This window comes from Aotus nancymaae, unplaced genomic scaffold, assembly GCF_030222135.1.
Source record: "Aotus nancymaae isolate 86718 unplaced genomic scaffold, 86718_ANA_hifiasm-v0.15.2.pri h1tg000036l, whole genome shotgun sequence".
NCBI lineage: Eukaryota > Metazoa > Chordata > Mammalia > Primates > Aotidae > Aotus > Aotus nancymaae.
Genome location: NW_026988450.1, coordinates 64,977,508 through 64,983,606, shown reverse-complemented (window position 1 = coordinate 64,983,606; position 6,099 = coordinate 64,977,508).

Genomic DNA, 6,099 nt, shown 5'->3' with positions numbered 1-6,099 from the left:
GATCTTAACTCACTGCTACCTCTGCCTCTCGAGTTCAAGCGATTCTCGTGCCTCAGCCTCCCGAGTAAGTGGGATTATAGGCATGCGCCACCACCTCTGGCTAATTTTTGTATTTTTGGTAGAGACAAGGTTTTGTCATTTTGGCCAGGGTGGTCTCGAACTCCTGGCCTCAGGTGATCCGCCCACCTCAGCTCCTAAAGCGCTGGGATTACAGGCATGAGCCACCACTCCCAGAGTCCAGTTGTTTCCTTTAGGTGTGATCATTCATGCCCTGAGGAATAGGGCACTGTAATTGATTCTGTAGGGAATGCCATTGGAGGAATTTCCCAGAGGCTGAGTCCTGTTTGCTCTGATGGGTCCATCTTCTCTCAACTGGTTTCTCCCATGTCTGCAAGCATTTAGCCTTTTACATATCTTAATTGAGCACCTGTTAAATACCAGGCCTTGTGCCAGGCCCTGAGGAAACAGAGGGGAATAAGTGGAAGCCGCTGCTTGCAACAGTGCAAATCCTACAGGTCCCAGGAAAGGGAGCCAGAGGAAGTGGCGCAGGCTGTTAAATGGCCTTGCTAGTCTGCCCCTGTGAAGGAGGGAGGACAGGAAAGAGTGGTGGGGAGGAAGAGTCTCAGACTGCAGCCCCCTGCTGGACAGGTTTTGCTTAGGTGACTACGGAGGCATCCCAGAGGCCAGAAGGGACCTGCATTCAGTGCTGGGCTCAGCCAGTGGCTGGGAGTAGCCCTTGGGAGGCATGGTGTGGGCACCGTGCAATGGTTCAGAGCACAGCAGCTGGGGCTAGTTTTTAGGTCTGTCATACTGACTGCATGGACTTCACAGTCAGGAAGGGGAGACAGGCATTCAACAAATAAGAACATCAACCATCAGTGATTTGCAATTGTGATTGGCACCACGGAGGAGTGCAGGAGGCCATGAGGTAGTATCATAGAGGGTTGTATTAGCAAAGATAGGGAAGACTCCCCTGAGGAAGGGACTCCTTGGGGATGAGGTTTGAAAGACCAGCAGGAGTTGGCCACAGGAAGAGGGAAGGGAAGAGTGTATCAGAAAGAGAGTGAAAGGCTGGAGCTGACAGAGACAGAGACAGAAAGGGTGAGAGCATGCAGGCACAGTTGATTTCTGACAAATTGTCATAAAGTTCTAGGGGATTAAAAGAGGATAATTTTTGTTCTTAATGTTTTAATGTTCTTCTCCTTGGAATTCAGTGGTTGTGTTTTTTTTTTTTTTTTTTTTTTTTTTCAGAAAAAAAGACTTTCCATCCACCCCAAAGCATATATTCTAAGGAGATCCAACTGAGACCTTGTACATAAAATATCAAAGCAATCAGGATTTATCTGCTCCTTGGGGGACATTGGGACATGCTGGCCTTACGGATGAAGACTTTCTTCATCAAGTCATTAATTCCAAGGCCATTTCAGAGTTGAAGAGAAGTCCCAGTCATCTCCACTGTATTAAAAAATGATGAAATGCTGAAACAGGTTATAAAACCAGTCCTACAAGTGTATCTCAAGGACCCCATATGTCATTTTAATGTTCCCGATTAGCCACAAGAGCCTAAGTGGAAGGATGATGGCATTCTGTCCACCTTATCCCATGCCACCTCCCGGCCATTGGCCCTGTTGAGTTCTTGGCATGTGAGTGGTTCTGTGTAGGTAGCTGTGAAGATGACAGAGGATCCCTTGCATGCACCAACGAACAGCGGTGACTCTAGGTTGATGATGAATGAGAGATGCCAGGAGAGAAATAGATCTTCTGAATTTCCTCATGAGCCCTTTCCTGAAATCTACGGCATTTCTCAAGCACTGGGAAAGATTTGCTGTTTTGTGAAAGAGGCCAGTGTTCTTAAAACCTGTCTCCCTTCCCGTAACTGCCCCAGCCAGACCTTCTGACCTGGAGAATTAAGGATACCTGTCGTAAGAGCATCTCTGATGATTCCTGGCCTCTCAGGACAGGAGGCCTCACCTTGAGCTCTGACATTGTCTGTTTCCATTTAGTTCCAGTGCCGCCGTTTGGGGACTGCTGTCTTTTCCTCTTCAACTTTAAATATATTAGCAATATGTATGAATCTCAGTGACCTTCTCTTGGAGAATTACATTTCTATTATTACTTAAAAGAAATCAGTTCTGCATGAGGAAGCGTTTGCTTCTGTTTTCTGCCCATCTGTGCACCTGAAGAATGATTCTTACTAGATTAGAATTTGTCTAAGGCTGTATTCTCATTGAGTGTTTTTTCTGTCTTTCTTGTGAGAGGAATACTCCCTCCCACGCACCTTCCACAGCTCATTTCCAAGTCTGCACATCTCATTGTGCATCTGCTGCTGCTCTGCTCAGGCCTGAGTAGCCGCTGACAGTGATTGGCAGAAAAGTGTTTCCAAGAATATTTGAAAAAAAGAAGGAAAAATAAAAGGAAGGGAAAATGAGAGAAAAGCAAACCAACTAAAAGAAGGAGAGAGAGAGAAGTTTTGCCAAAGAATGACAAAGAACAGTTAGGCTTCTGCTAGCTTCAGGTGACTGATTGTACAGACCAAACTCCTGGCCCTTTTCAATTACAGCTACCAGCTGGCATTCCCCATATGACACCCTTATTTGGAATTGATAAATCCTATATGCAAAGCACTGCCCGGGGTGTTTCTTGTTTGCATGTTCTCAGCCCCTACTCTTCTTTGCTTTTATTTATTTAGAGATGGAGTTTCACTCTGTCACCCAAGCTGGAGTGCAGTGGTGCGATTTCTGCTTACTTAAACCTCCACCTCCCTAGTTCAAGCAATTCTTCCACCTCAGCCTCCCAAGTAGCTGGGATTACAGGTGCACCGCTGCCACGCGTGGCTAATTTTTGTATTTTTAGTAGAGATGAGTTTTCACCATATTGGCCAGGCTGGTCTCGAATTCCTGACCTCGAGCGATCTGCCTTCCTTGGCCTCCCAAAGTGCTGGGATTACAGGCGTGAGCCACCGCGCCCAGCCCCTTCTTCCCTTTTAAATGCAAGAATCCGGGGTTTGCCAAGGAAATGAGTGTGAGTGGGGCCAGTGTTGCTTTAGTGGTGGGCCCCCCAAATTGTGGTTTGCACACAGTTTAGGAGTTAGACATAATTTAGAAGCCAGAATGCCTAGCTCTAGAGAAGGTGCAAGGCCAGCTCTTGCCTTCTATTCTTTGTTATTTCTCTATTTTCTGCCCACTATAATTTCTTATGGGGGGAAAAAAGTCTTGGGCTGTAAAATTTACACAGCATTAGAGAGCCACATGGAAAATATAGGCTGCAAGGAATTGTTTTCCAGGCGCTGCTGGTAGATGCTCATTGTGACTTGATCTTTCTGAAATGGAGCCCTGAAAATGCCCCTCCACCTGCTGAAAAGGCTGCAGAGATGGCTTCTCCTTGGTCTCTAGATATGATTCCAACTCTGCAGGTAGATGGGCAAGGAGTCTGGTGAACTGGCCCCTGTGCGCCCTTGAACCTGCTCTGGTGCTGCCTTCCCCTCAGGCACCTCATGCTCCATAGAAGGTGTCAGGCAGGGCGCAGCAGGAACACTGGAATCAGTGTGGGTTCTTCACACAGAGGGGATTGACTGCAAGGAATTGGTCACATAGGTCACAAAGGGCTGAGAAGCCAACAAGGGAAGTTGTGGCCACCCAGAGGGTAGCAGGCAACAAGGCACAATTGTCAGGACACAGGCCGAAGATTGAAGATTGGGCCTCAGTCACCTGGCACGAACAGGAGCCATGTGGGCCTCTTGTCTGGCAGGGAGCAGGAGCCATCACGAGACAGAGCTGCCAGAGTCAAGGAAGAAGGGAGGGGATAGCTGGCTCTTTCCTTCTCTTTCTGGATTTGTCAGCTTGCCCCACCATAACAGAATACCACACGGTGGCCGGTGTAAACGCCAGACATTGATTTTCTCAGTTCTGGAGACGGGTCAAAGATCAGGGTGTCAGCAGGGTTGGTTCCCAGTGAGGGCCCTCCTCCTGGCTTGTTGACAGTCGCTTTGTCACTGTGTCCTCACCTGGTCTTTCCTCTGTGCATGTGCAGAGCGAGAGGGCTCTGGGTCTCTTTCTCTTCTTACAAGGATACCTGTCCTATCAGGTTAGGGCCCCACCCTTATGCCCTCACTGAACCTTAATGCATCCTTTAAGGTCCTGTCTCCAAATACATCACAGTGGGATTTAGGGGCTCAATGTGTGAATTTTGGGGGGCACACAGTTAAGTCCATAGCGCCTTCTACCTCTTATCAGCACCTCCCATGGGTCAAACCGGTGGCTGCCATGGGAAGCTGGGAAGTGCATTCTACCAAGACCAGTGTCTGTGTGAAAACAACAAAGCGTGCGGCAGACGCTGCTGGGTGACATGGGTGTGTGTGTAGGGGGGTGATGGGCATATGCTCCAAATCGGGGTTCTATTAGAAGAGGAGTGGGAGGATGGATTCTGGCCAGGCAACCAACAGTGAGCACCGCCAACTGATACCAAATGTCTTTCTGTTTCTGGAGCTAACCACAGCTTCTTGTTTTGTTCATGTTTTCTCTTTACCTTGGGCCCTCTTCACCTACTTTTCTCTACTGCTCCTTTGCCTGGCTGAGTTCTCATCTCAGAGCCATCTCACCTATGGGCTGAATTTTTTCATTTATTTAACAGATATGATTGAGCACTTAAGCACCAGGCACTGTTCTAGGCTCTGGTGCTGTAACAGTGGACAAAGGACATTCTTTGCCTTCCTGGAGCTTACGTTCTAGTGGACTTGAGGGAGGAAATAAATAATAAATGAGCAGATGCATGGTATTTCTGATGGGAATCAATAACATGGAGAAAAAATCAAGCAGAGTAAGGAAGATGGAGTGCCAGAGGCATGAGTGGTGTATCTCTTTTATGCTAAAGTGACCGAAAATGCCTCACAGATGAAGAGTGGCCGTGCGCAATGGCTCACACCTGTAATTCTAGCACTTTGGGAGGCTGAGGGGGGTGAATCACTGAGGTTGGGAGTTTGAAACCAGCCTGGCCAACATGGTGAAAACCCGTCTCAACTAAAAATACAAAAAAATTTAGCTGGGCATGGTGGTGGGTGCCTGTAATCCTAGCTGCTTGGGAGGCTGAGGCAGGAGAATTGTTTGAACCTGGGAGGCGGAGGTTGCAGTGAGCTGAGATCACACCACTTCACTCCAGCCTGGGTGACAGAGTGAGACTCCATCTCAAAAAAAAAAAAAAAAAAAAAAAAATAGAGAATTTAAGGACAGGAGTCCTGAGGGTTGTGGTAATCTGAATAGTGACCTCTCTTGACTAATTATATTCACATCCCAATGCCCAGATCTGTGAATATGTTACTTTACCTGGTAGAAGGGACTTTGTAGATGTGATGAAGGATTTGAGATGAGGAGACTATTCTGGATTTTCTTGGTGGACCCAATGTCTTCACTTACTTGTAAGAGGGAGGCAAGAAGGTCAGATTTGGTAGTAGGAGATGTGATAACCGAAGTGAGAGGTTGGAGTGAGGCAAGGAAGGGGCCAGGAACTGAGGAATGCGGGCAGCCTCTAGGAGCTGGAAGAGGTGAGGCAGCGGATGCTCCTCTGCCACTTCTGAAGGAATGTAGCCCTGCTGATGCCTTGATCTTAGATTCAGACTCCAGAACTGCAGGAGAATATATTTGTGTTGTTTGAAACCTCTAAGTCTGTGGTAACTTATTACAGCAGCATCAGGAAATTCATACAAGGGTATCTGGGGGAAGAATGTTCCAGACAGTGCTGGTGAATTCAGGTGGGCTAAGAAAATAATTAAAAATTTAAACTTTTTTTTTTTTTTAAAGAATGTTCCGGACAAGAATAGCAAGTATAAATATCCTGGGGTAGGAAGGTGCCTGGTGTGTTGTTGATTCAATTTATTGATCATTTTTACAATAAACAAATTCATTTAAGTATTGATTGTGCACCTATCATATGATAAGCATTTTTCATCATTCCCCCCCCCCCCAGAAGCCTAAGCTTTTCTCACTGTTAGAACTGCTAGTTTATTTGTGTCTCGGTCACTTTGACTATAAAGTCCTTGAGTGTAGGTGCTTAGATTTTTTTCACTGCTTAGTCCCCAATGCCTGTATGGAGTAAGCACTTAAAATT